This window comes from Heptranchias perlo, chromosome 33, assembly GCF_035084215.1.
Source record: "Heptranchias perlo isolate sHepPer1 chromosome 33, sHepPer1.hap1, whole genome shotgun sequence".
In the NCBI taxonomy this organism is placed as follows: domain Eukaryota; kingdom Metazoa; phylum Chordata; class Chondrichthyes; order Hexanchiformes; family Hexanchidae; genus Heptranchias; species Heptranchias perlo.
In genome coordinates this window covers 5,259,267-5,272,497 of record NC_090357.1, presented here as the reverse complement: position 1 = coordinate 5,272,497, position 13,231 = coordinate 5,259,267, and the positions used below count along the sequence as shown (strand labels likewise).

At 47.4% G+C, this 13,231-nt stretch overlaps 1 protein-coding gene across 1 annotated transcript in view; it reads right to left on the bottom strand.

Annotated features, from left to right (window-relative positions):
• zbtb16a (zinc finger and BTB domain containing 16a) overlaps positions 1-12,305 on the bottom strand; it is a 224,977-nt gene extending 212,672 nt beyond the window's left edge. The window contains exon 1 of the mRNA XM_067970901.1: positions 12,231-12,305. The gene's annotated coding sequence lies outside the window, so the exon portion shown is untranslated. The remainder of the gene's footprint in view (positions 1-12,230) is intronic.
• Between the last annotated feature and the right edge of the window lie 926 nt (positions 12,306-13,231).

Here is a 13,231-nt window from a genome sequence, read left to right as displayed (position 1 = left end):
GCTAGTTACGATATTAGCAGTCAACACTTACCATTCCCTGGTCCTCTATTTTAGCAGGTGTACTAACTCCTGCTTAAAACAGTGAACAGAGGAATGTCATATGGATGTAGTAAGTATTTATCCATTGATATCAACAGCACTCATTTCTGGGCTGTAATGAGCATTTGATGATATCCCTTCTGAAATCTCACCCCTAATCACATGCATGAATATTTTACCAAAGACCAAACAACAACTTGCATTTATTTAGCGCCTTTTAACGTGGTAAAACGTCCCACGTCACTTCACAGGAGCGATTATCAAACAAAATTTGACACCGAGCCACATAAGGAGATATTAGGGCAGGTGACCAAAAGTTTGATCAAAGAGTTAGGTTTTAAGGAGTGTCTTAAAAAAGGAGTGAAAGGCAGAGGAGGAGAGGTTTAGGGAGGGAATTCCAGAGCTTTAGGGCCTAGGCAACTGAAGGCACGGCCGCCAATGCTGGAGTGATGAAAATCGGGGATGCGCAAGAGGCCAAAATTGGAGGAGCGTAGAGATCTCGGAGGGTTGTAGGGCTGGAGGAGGTTACAGGGTTATGGAGGGGCGAGGGTATGGAGGGATTTGAAAACAAGGATGAGAATTTTAAAAAACCGAGGAGTTGCCGGACCGGGAGCCAATGTAGGTCAGCGAGTACAGGGGTAACGGGTGAACGGGACTTGGTGCAAGTTAGGGTATGGGCAGCAGAATTTTGGATGAGCTCAAATTTCTGGAGGGTGCAAGGTGGGAGACCGGCCAGGGGAACAGAATGTCTCTCACCTGAAAACACAATAATCATGCTATATAGGATTTCTTCAAAATTAAATTGTTTCCAATTCAACAGTTTGAAGAAAGGAAAACCCTGAAAATAAATGATCACTGTAGTGAAAAACTGAAAACACAATGCAGCCGAAGAAATAACAAGGATTTTTTTTGAAAATTGTTCATGGTCGTCCTTGGTCAAACTCCCAAAACCGCTTTGGTTTTTGCTATAATTTTCTTACTTGTCCCTGTAGAATTCGCCCTGGTTATTGTTTATCTTGTGCTCTACTGTATAACATTAAGTGCTTTAGTCATAAATCAATATAACCACAAATATAGTACTTAATCCATGGCGACAAATGTTTTTTGTGAAGGTTATTTACTGTCGTCTTGTATTCCCAGATGCAGTACCTCCATCTCCCTAAATTAATTACCAACCAATATGATTGCCATCTCTGATAAAACTTTGATAGTCAAGATTAATTATTTGTCATTTCCATGGGACAAAGAATGTTGGTAATTTGATTGCTGAAGTATGGTATGGACAGAGTACAATTTAGTGACTGTGCAAAGTCATTACCAAGTTTCAGCTATATATAGGGACAATTTCACTGAATGTGAGCATGTGAGGAGAGGGAAAGGAGGCTGGAGAGAGAGAGAGAGAGAGGGGGAGAATTGACAGCAAGTGTGAGCAAAAAAGACACAAATATACCATGAATATCAGTGTTCATTGTGCAAGAAATGCCTGTGTGGTTTAGTGCCAAAGAAGCCAGGAGATATTGCAACATCACAGCAAGTACTGCACAGTTAATCCAGCCTCCTGTTGCCTCCCCACATCCTTGAGATGGCACTCATTTTACCCTGAGAAGGATGCATGGCCGAGTTAAACCTCCAGAATTCAACCCCAAGACTTTCTGGCTGAGTCCAGAGCTCAATTGAAAGGAGCTACACGACAGTACTGTGGGATCAAGAATCCCACTCGAAATGCATTTCAGACACGGTCAGCTCAGTTGCTGGCCTGGGTGGCTCCACAGCACAAAACCATCCAGAATTCAAACACCCATTGTCAGTCTCACTCCGAGGATGGCTGATGTATCAATGGGATGCTTCCATTTCCCACAAGGGTGTCCTCTTGGAGATTGGGGTAGATGCTCACTGTTGGCCATGGCAGAGTGCGCATTGCTCTGTATTTTGGCCATCTGAGAGACTGATATTGGAGCTGACGATCCAATATCAAAAGCATTCTATTGCTATGCAATGAAATTTCACATAAAAGGCAAAAATTCACCCCATTAAGTGGAGCATAAAATAGGTACCTAAATAGTTAAGAATCAACTGCTGCTTTCCACTGGCACCTTGACTTTCAGTAATTTGATATGGCTTGACTCCAAATGGCTTTAAATTGGCTGCTAACATTTGGTTCGTCAAAACCAAATGTTGTCGGGTAGAACAACTAACCAAGGTTTGTAACCTGTCCAACTCACGATTACAACCTCACCGCATGGAATATATCTTCAGATCAACCCTCAATCTTCGTTTCTATTAGAAATCAGGCTGCATTTCACGGTCACTTTATGTTGGTGGTGGGGCTCCTCGCACTTGGGATCTGACCCATTTAGTTCGTAGGATGGATCTCGGAGCACTGGCAACAACACAAATAAAGCACCAGCAGGCATTCAAAATTCATAATTGTTACTTTCTGGCCGTGGACTTTTCATTATATAACTGGAGGAAAGATCTGTAGTCACCAGCAATGCATAGAATTACATACATAAAATTTACAGCACTGAAACAGGCCATTTGGCCCAATTGGTCCGTGCCAGCGTTTATGGTCCACACGAGCCTCCTCCCTACCTACTACCATATCCTTCTATTCCTTTCTCCCTCATGTACTTATGTACCCCTAAATACATCTATGCTATTCACCTCAACCATTCCATGTGGTAGCAAGTTCCACATTCTCAACACTCTGTGGGTAAAGAAGACTCTCCAGAGTTCCTTATTGGATTTATTGGAGACTATCTTATATTTATGACCCCCCAACAAGTGAAAACATTTTCTCTACGTCTACCCTATCAAATCCCTTCATAACCTTAAAGACTTCTGTTTGGTCACCCCTCAGCCTTCTTTTTTGCTGGAGAAAAGAGCCCCAGCCTGTTCAGTCTTTCCTGATGGTTATAACCTCTCAGTTCTGGTATCTTTCTTGCAAAAACACAATCGCCAGGCTGCAGAGACAAGCTCAGCCTACCCTTAGGCAGAAAGAAATGAGTGGCTCTATGGGGACGCATTATGCCGGAGGTGACTGTCTACGTTCATCGCTGGGTGCACCGGGTCTCTGAAAGGGGTGAGGAGTGAAAAAAAACTCTCAGGAGGTGGTACTGCATGCCAGAGGCACCAACACCACTTCCCTTATATCACAAGAGATTGCCTGAAGTGTGAACTGCCCACAGCAGCAGTGCTGCAATATAATGCACCAACGAACATTCATCGATGTCCTGTCAAGATTTTCACCAGACAAGCCAAGTTAACAGCAGGACTCAACTTTGCATCTTATGCGAGTTGGCATTGGCCGTTGTTACACAAAAGAACATACAAGGAGTCAATGACTCAAGACTCCAGGGACAGCGAGGATATCTTCTTACTGTTTGCACAAGAGAAACGCATGGTAGGAGATGGGGGCCTGTGTGTCTTCGTGCTGAGACTCAACTATTTCTATTTTTATATTTTGCAAATAAGAAAAGTAAAACTCAAGGCAGTAGTGTTTCATCATACCCCATGAACGAAGGGCTCACAAGTGGTTTCTGTGCGTGCGCGCGACAACAGTTGTTAATGCGAGCCTTTGCTTAGTGGTAACATTCCTCCAGAGTCAGAAGGTGCAGGGTTCGAGCCCTGCCCTAGACAGTCCCGGCAAGTGAAGACCAGAGCTCCGGCTTTAAATTCTGGGTTGACACCCGGTGGGATACTAGCGTCCAGTGGGTGTGGGTGGCCCCCTCCTCATCTTATGGGTTGTGGGACCCCTTAAACCCTCCTGCCATATAGGACTAACCACCCTATCAGCTGGTATGAAGACAGTTACAGCCATGGAAGGATCATTCATGTCATGGCCTGTTGAACTGAGAATCCTTCCACTTTTTTTTTAAACACACTGTTCTCTAAGGAAAGAGGGAAAATATGAACGCAGTTGTTAATATTGAAGATTACTTAAAAAGTACTTCAGGTGAGGTGAGTAATAGAACTACAGGACTCAAAACCAGCAAATCATATGGGCAGAAATACCAAAATGAATAATTAGAGATTTTTACCCTTCCAAATGTTTGGTGGGAGTAATTTTACGTGATCAATTATCATACAGGACACATATCACGTGACGTTGAAAGTTAATCATCTTAAGTTTAATTTTTCCTATAGTCCGTTAGTATCTGGACACTTCAGTTGCATTCAGCACACACAATTCTCTCACATCCAGTTACCATTACAAAATATCGTCTTGGTTGGCAATATGGCCTTTTAGACACTCAAAGGAGAAGCTTTCCTAGCATCAGGTTTCATAGAATCAGAGTAGTACAGCACAGAAGGAGGCCATTCAGCCCATCATGCCTATGCCGGCTCTTTCGAAAGAGATATCTGATTAGTCCCACTCCCTTGCTCTGTCCCCAAAGCCCTGGAAATTTTTCCTTTTCAAGTATTTACCCTATTCCCTTGTGAAAGCTACTCTTGAATCTGCTTCCATCACCCTCTCAGGCAGCACATTCCAGATCATAACAACTTGCTGCGTAAAACAATCTCTCTTCATCTGCCCTCTGGATCTTATGCTAATTCTCTCAAATCTGTGCCTTTTGGTTACTGACCCTCCTGCCAGTAGAAACAGTTTCTCCCCATCTACCCTATCAAAACCCCTTAATATTGAACACCTCTGTTAAATTACCCCTTAACTTTCTCTGCTCTAAGGAGAACAATCACAGCCTAGTACAAACCTAATTACCTGGATCGATCAGAGTTTCTTTTACAAAAGGTAACTGTACATAAAGTACATCAAGTTCATCTCCAAAAAAAATCATATGCAACTTTAATCGACTCAGCTTTCAGCTATTATCTCCACGTTAGCTTGGCTCCATTGGAACCACTCTCACCTGGGAGTTAGAAGGTTGTATGTTCAAATCCCACTCCGAAACTTGAGCACCTAATCTACTATTGCATTGTCAGAGGTGTTGGCTTGATGTTCATCTGAGCCACCAGGCGCAGTTTGGCATTTAAACATCCTATGACACTATTTAGAAAGAGTAGGAAGTTCTCCCAGAGCCATGGCCAATATTCCTATCTCAACCAACACCATGAGAAAGAGGTCATTCATCTCACTAGCCGTGGTACACTGGTATGCATAAAATGGCTGCCATGTTTATCCAACATATCATTAACAGCATAATGTAATTAATTGTATGTGAAGTGCTTTGGAATGTAATAAGACACAATATAAACACAAGCTCTTTCTTTCTTAAACCAGTAGTGGTTCAATCGCTGAACTGGATAAGCATTGCATGTTCGTTTAATGATTTCGCACACACCATTTTTTTTATTTAACTAAAACGTTCTGAGGAAATGAATCAGTATTTACACAAGCATTTCTATTAACACTAAGAGGCACGTACTGCAATAGACTAAAACAAATTTCTAATTTCCAGACAAATAAGAACTGCCTTCCATTTGAGTGCAAGCTCTAATTTATTTACAAAAAGAACATGATGTAGAGAAACATCCTACATAGATGTCCATTAGAAGAGGTCACTGACTCGTGATATGTACAAGCCACTGGTCAGTTTGACGTATGCAGCAGATACAGGATTTGCTGTTGCTTCTATGTCCAAGCCATTACCCTCTCTATTTTTAAATTTCTTTCTCAAAATGTTTCGTTTCAAGGCAGTAACACACCTCAGACATGCAGCTGGTGGTTTAGGAGCCTATTTGACGATGATGTCAAACATTGTACAGAATTGCTAAGCATCCATTATTCTATGTAGTAAAGGTGCATTGTATTACGAAACAAACAATTGCCTCTAAATTTGTATTTTCAATGTTTGGACTACTTTCAAAATAATAGCAATGTTGCAATTAACTATGACAGTTGCAAAAATCTCGGTGTCCTCACTCTAAACAACCCCCCCGCCCCATCTCTCCCTCCCATGTACTCAATGCCAAACCTTTCAAATTCCTGTTCCAAGCACCACTTTCCAACATAAATGAGCCAATGGCACACAAGCAATTTAAGTGCAGTGATGACCACAAAGCATACTTTTAGTAGGGATGTCACCATGCTAGTCCTTTTAGGACAGTGTCTCACCCGATGCCAAAACAATCCCTCAAAAAGGGAAAAGGCTAGATTGTCTGCATTGTTCCTGGTTATTTCTATGCCCAATTAAAAAATAAAAATAAAATCACACTCAACTATTTTTTTAATACATCATATATCACGCATACAAATATGTCTTTGCTAAGAGACCATTCAACTCAAAGCTCCCCCTCCACGTGAACTTCAATTCCTACACTACACTTCAAAAAGTACTTCTTTGGCTGTAAAGTGCTTTGGGATGTCTGGAGGTCAAGAAAGGCACTACATAAATGCAAGTCTTTTTTTTAAGAAAAGTGAACTGCTTTTAAACAAACCCAATGTTTTTGCCTCAGTTGCATTGCTGGGTAGATTATTCTAAATGTTTCTCCTTCTTTGAGGATAGAAATCGTTTTGAGCATCTGTTCCAAATTTGCTTGTCGTTAATTTCCATTTAAGTTCCCTGATCTACTATTTGTGATTTACTTTAAAGCAATATTCTAGTTTTACCTAATCTATACTATTTAATATTTTATCAGTGTATTTTATTTTCAGAGGTCCCTCTTAAACTGTTTTTCCAAATTGTAGAGCTTAATCTCTTCCAGTCTTTCTTCATAGATCATTCCACATACACTGCTCCTTACTTACCGTGTCCTCGCCAAAGCAAGTTTGTCTTTTTTATGCAATGATCAAAACTGAAAACAGTATTTTATGTGTGGCCAGACTGGTATGTTGTAAATCCTTACGATACCTTCTGTAGACTTCTATTTTATTGGTCGATCCATTTGGCCTCCTGCTGTGCTGTAAGATTCTATATAAATCGAGATATTCTAATAGTTTAAAAAAAAATCTTTTGATTTCATTTGCCATGTGTCTGCCCAATTGATTGAGTCTCGGGTATTATATACAAAAGTCTGGTGTCCAGCTTGCACATCACACTCCAGATATCAGACATTGTTACAGGTACAAAACAATCTTTTTTAAAAAAAACAAGCCAGTCATTGACCAGTTCTGATTGAACTCAAGGGTTTAACAGCAGCAATCTGCCTATCTAGATCACGTCCTCACTGGAAAACCTTGAGCAATGGCCTGAAGTGGACAGGCAAAGTTAGTAGCCAATCCATAGCAACTGTGACCTCAAGATAACTCACAAGCCACTACAAGGGAGATTGTCCAACATCATTAAAACAGCCAACAAGTAAGACAAAACACCAATTTTTACACATTGCCTGATCTGTGCCTGGGAAAGGGGTGAATATCCATTTTTAATGAATCAATGCTCGCTAGAGATCAAGTTACACATAATTGTCCTCTTAGGTTTTTGTCTTAATAACAAACTATAAATGCCTGCAATAATATCAGCCATTTTTTTTGGAAAGTGTGCAACAGTTACACAGGTACTGCTCAACAGATGCCAGGCACACTCCAACATGTTACTGAAGCATTTAATCTTTCTATGCTAGCCAAAAAAGTGAGCACCTGCAGCTACCAACCACAAAGTGCATCACATCAGATTCCAATCCGGGGGAGGGGAGAGGAGGGGGGGGGGTGGTGAGGGGAGAGGAGGGGGGGGGGGTGGTGAGGGGAGAGGAGGGGGGGGGGTGGTGAGGGGAGAGGAGGGGGGGGGGTGGTGAGGGGAGAGGAGGGGGGGGGGTGGTGAGGGGAGAGGAGGGGGGGGGGGTGGTGAGGGGAGAGGAGGGGGGGGGGTGGTGAGGGGAGAGGAGGGGGGGGGGTGGTGAGGGGAGAGGAGGGGGGGGGGTGGTGAGGGGAGAGGAGGGGGGGGGGGTGGTGAGGGGAGAGGAGGGGGGGGGGTGGTGAGGGGAGAGGAGGGGGGGGGGTGGTGAGGGGAGAGGAGGGGGGGGGGTGGTGAGGGGAGAGGAGGGGGGGGGGTGGTGAGGGGAGAGGAGGGGGGGGGGTGGTGAGGGGAGAGGAGGGGGGGGGTGGTGAGGGGAGAGGAGGGGGGGGGGTGGTGAGGGGAGAGGAGGGGGGGGGGTGGTGAGGGGAGAGGAGGGGGGGGGGTGGTGAGGGGAGAGGAGGGGGGGGGGTGGTGAGGGGAGAGGAGGGGGGGGGGGTGGTGAGGGGAGAGGAGGGGGGGGGGTGGTGAGGGGAGAGGAGGGGGGGGGTGGTGAGGGGAGAGGAGGGGGGGGGTGGTGAGGGGAGAGGAGGGGGGGGGGTGGTGAGGGGAGAGGAGGGGGGGGGGTGGTGAGGGGAGAGGAGGGGGGGGGGTGGTGAGGGGAGAGGAGGGGGGGGGGTGGTGAGGGGAGAGGAGGGGGGGGGGGGGTGGTGAGGGGAGAGGAGGGGGGGGGGGGGTGGTGAGGGGAGAGGAGGGGGGGGGGGGTGGTGAGGGGAGAGGAGGGGGGGGGGGGGTGGTGAGGGGAGAGGAGGGGGGGGGGTGGTGAGGGGAGAGGAGGGGGGGGGGGTGGTGAGGGGAGAGGAGGGGGGGGGGGTGGTGGTGAGGGGAGAGGAGGGGGGGGGGGGTGGTGGTGAGGGGAGAGGAGGGGGAGGGGGGTGGTGGTGAGGGGAGAGGAGGGGGAGGGGGGTGGTGGTGAGGGGAGAGGAGGGGGGGGTGGTGGTGAGGGGAGAGGAGGGGGGGGTGGTGGTGAGGGGAGAGGGGGGGGGGGTGGTGAGGGGAGAGGAGGGGGGGGGTGGTGAGGGGAGAGGAGGGGGGGGGGTGGTGAGGGGAGAGGAGGGGGGGGGTGGTGAGGGGAGAGGAGGGGGGGGGTGGTGAGGGGAGAGGAGGGGGGGGGTGGTGAGGGGAGAGGAGGGGGGGGGGGTGGTGAGGGGAGAGGAGGGGGGGGGGGTGGTGAGGGGAGAGGAGGGGGGGGGGGTGGTGAGGGGAGAGGAGGGGGGGGGGGGGTGGTGAGGGGAGAGGAGGGGGGGGGGGTGGTGAGGGGAGAGGAGGGGGGGGGGGGGTGGTGAGGGGAGAGGAGGGGGGGGGGGGGTGGTGAGGGGAGAGGAGGGGGGGGGGGGTGGTGAGGGGAGAGGAGGGGGGGGGGTGGTGAGGGGAGAGGAGGGGGGGGGGTGGTGAGGGGAGAGGAGGGGGGGGGGGTGGTGAGGGGAGAGGAGGGGGGGGGGGGTGGTGAGGGGAGAGGAGGGGGGGGGGGTGGTGAGGGGAGAGGAGGGGGGGGGGTGGTGAGGGGAGAGGAGGGGGGGGGGTGGTGAGGGGAGAGATGGGGGGGGGGGTGGTGAGGGGAGAGATGGGGGGGGGGTGGTGAGGGGAGAGGAGGGGGGGGGGTGGTGAGGGGAGAGGAGGGGGGGGGTGGTGAGGGGAGAGGAGGGGGGGGGTGGTGAGGGGAGAGGAGGGGGGGGGTGGTGAGGGGAGAGGAGGGGGGGGGGGTGGTGAGGGGAGAGGAGGGGGGGGGGGGTGGTGAGGGGAGAGGGGGGGGGGGGGTGGTGAGGGGAGAGGCGGGGGGGGGGGTGGTGAGGGGAGAGGAGGGGGGGGGGGGTGGTGAGGGGAGAGGAGGGGGGGGGGTGGTGAGGGGAGAGGAGGGGGGGGGGGGGTGGTGAGGGGAGAGGCGGGGGGGGTGGTGAGGGGAGAGGGGGGGTGAGGGAGGGAGGGGCCGGGCGGCAGACGGGGAGGAGGGAGGGGGACGGGGCGGGGGGGGAATGTGATAAGGAAAAGGGGAAGTTGAGGACATGACCGTGGTTTGAAGGGGGTGGGTGAGGCACCGACAATCTTCTAACTTGGAGAAGTTGTATCCGACTGACTGAGAACATTTCTATCCGGTCGAGGGGGAATCCTGCGCTCCGCTCGGTGCGGGACTCAGGCGGCGGACAATTTCACACCTGACCGGACATTCAAACAAACTCGAGCGTCAATCAATTTTTTAAAAAAAACTTCTGCAAAGTGGAGCCAAAGAAAACTATTATTGGCCGTTTAGTCATTTAATATCAATAAAAGCACCGCCGGGGGCGGGGAGTGAGGGAACAGATCGGAGCCGTTGTGATCCCCACAGGAGGTGGCGATTACACGGACGGATCCCAGGAGGAGGTGCTGTCGGATGGGGTGGGGGACAGGGCAGAAAAACTACCCCCCCCCCCGGGGAAAAAAAATCTCTCGGGATGAAATACATGACCCATGAACATGTTTCCTGTGTAGGGGATCCCCTCTCATTGTGAGGATGGGGAAATTCCCCTTTACATCTCCACCCCCTGCCTGTATATAATATGTATGTCGATGACTCTTCCAGTCCTGAATAACACCACGTGCCACTAATCTATAGAATTTTTTTTTCAATAAGTGTGATTAAAAACCCTGGACACTGTGTAACCTGCCAGTACTGTGATTAAATCAGAGTCAGTCGCTATCCTCCCTCTGAATCTATTTCTACTCTTGAATTTACTGGATACAAACAGCCCCGAAAACCATCCCCCAAACTACTTCACTTCAAGCATTGCTTAAAATCCCCCCCACGCCGGAAAATAAACCAATTTATATTACAATGGTCAGACCCCACATGCAGAATCAGTAAATGATGGAAGAGAGGCACCTTTTTAAAGTAAACTAATTTACTGTAATTGTAATCATTAACTGCACAAGCAACTAAATATTTAAACCCTCCCACTAATAATAGACTCGCTGCCACCTGCCTACGACCAATCTTCAACTAAACCATGCTCTGGTGAGAAAATAAAATTCTTTTGTTTTAAAAAGGAAAAAACTATTTAAATCATCAAAATTTTCAAACTGTAACCTTTTTTCTTAAATTTAGCACATTTAAAGAAAACAAAAGCACCGTTGGATATCCGAATTTATCTATTTTAACTAAGGAGGACACGTCTCAAAACACCGTCGTACGTATGTTAACACTGCACAGTAAGGGAGTTCCATAAACAGTTGCCAGTCAAGTCAACATTTTAAGTTCGGAAGTCCAGTGTGTGAAAAGATCCCCATGATCATTAGTACAGTCACCCAGTCGGTCTCTGTTTCAGTTACAATGCCCCTAACTCGGCTACTCGCTGTAGCGGCTATGTCTGTCTGTGTCTCTCTCTCCCCAGCCTCTTCCTCCCTCTATTCTTTTCCATCACCCCCTGTCCCCCCCGCTCCCTCTCTTTCTCCCCCCGCCGCCTCTGTCTCCACCCCATTTCTTCACCTCTATTTTCGCCTTAACCTCTTCCACCCCTCCCCATGGTACTTGTCCATTTCAAGTCAGTTTCGGTGCACAGTAAATCACTCGATACCCCGTGGATAGCATATTGTTATATTCATAATGTATAATTAGGCATCTGAGCCATTACAATAGATTTAAATTAACTGGTGAGAGGGGGGGAAAAAATCATTTCACAGAGGAGAATTACAAGTCAGAAGACGAGGTTATGGTAGATGTCAGAGGGACAGAGAGAGAGAGAGAGAGAGAGGGCTGCAGAAAGACGTGTATAACGGTACTTTGCACATCCAGGCACCGCGTTAAAATATCACCGCTACAAGCCCAGAGATTTAAAACCCACACCGACCTCTGCTCGCGTAGCGCTGCCCAGATCGAAGCGTGTGATCCCAACAGCGATTTCTCAATCCTCCCTCTGCCGGCGCAAGAAACACTGAACAAACGCAACAACACTCGGGGAGAACCCTCGCCATCAACAAGCACACCAAAAAAACACACACACACCCGGACCCGTCCGTGCTGATCACCGTGAGAGAGGGGGAAAAAAAACAAGCCGGCTCCGCATCCACTGCGAATTAAACAAAATGTATTTATTTTTTTTATATATATATATAGTTAAAATTTCTAAGTGCCTGGTAACAAAGACGGAGCCAGCACCTCTCCCACACTCTGCAACAAGCACGTTACAATGTATTTCACACTGGGTTACAGTTTCTACCTAACCTTCTGAGGGATGCAAGCCCGGTATCTCCCATCAAGTGAGTTTTTTTTTAAAAAATGGACAAAATATTCCTCTTGCGGAAACAAAGAGTCGAGCATCAGGATTGTAAACAAGCAAATGCAAAAAAAAAAGAGAACACAGAGAGTCAGAGACACACAATTACAATTATCATACAAACAGGCTTGTTTGCATTATTTTTTTTTTGCATACCTTTTTTTTTTCCTCTCCCGTATATAAATAGGTTGCTTTTTTTTCTAAATACAATCGTCTTTTCATTCAGCAACAGCCTCAATCTGGAGGTACTTACCGAATTATGCACGCTATTATTAGCGCAGCATACAAAAACAGTTCACAGTCCGCGCCGCACTCATACACATACACCTCTCGCTTTTAATGTAGCAAATCAACAGATTGGAGACGTCATCCCCTCGCGTCTCTGACTTAGTCAAGTCCACATCAGAGAGCTGCAACCGACCGTCAAAGTTGCAGACTTGGCGCCCTGTGACAGCTGCAGGGCTGCCATCTTTGATACTGGCACACACACACACACACACCCACCCCGCATAGATATAGATATATATTCATTTGTAAATACAATGGGATCTTCATCAATCAGTTTTGTCCCAATGCAATTTTTATGCGCGGGTCAGTATTTTTCTGTATTGCAGGAGTGTGATATACATGCTACGTTTAAGGTTATTCACGTTTATCTGAACTCGGTAGTACTGTGCCAACTTGTACTAATTCCGAAGCAGCACGCCGCCGGTATTGGGAAGAAACAGACCCACCAGTCTCGGGTATTACCTTTTGTCTATTTGTGGCTACATTGAATTATAAAGCAGAGCAACGCATTCTCTTCCGAACCTTTATGCAGTTCCGCTATTTTACCGTCTGGAGCTGATACTGAAGTTTTCAACTGCATAATTGAAAGTGGGGCTCACCGTTTTAAGTAATTATTTTAAACTCCGTTATCAAGTACTCAGTTTTAGTCTGGCTAACACTTCTTTGAAGGAAATCAGGAAGGCACTTTAGTCCAACTCTCAAAAAAAAACGATGTTACTGGTTTAACCACGCAGACTTGCCTGTATGTACAAGATTCATCATTTGTATTATGAACAATATATTTCGAAAACATACAAACAGGTTTTATTCACACATTGATCATAATACAGTTACCATTGCTTTGCTGCAATCGTGCATTTATCGAGTCATATTTCTCGCCCAATGCCAGGCAGAGAGTAATCAATAGTACCTCATTATTTTAAACTCCGTTATCAAGAACTCAGTTTTAGTCTGGCTAACGCTGTT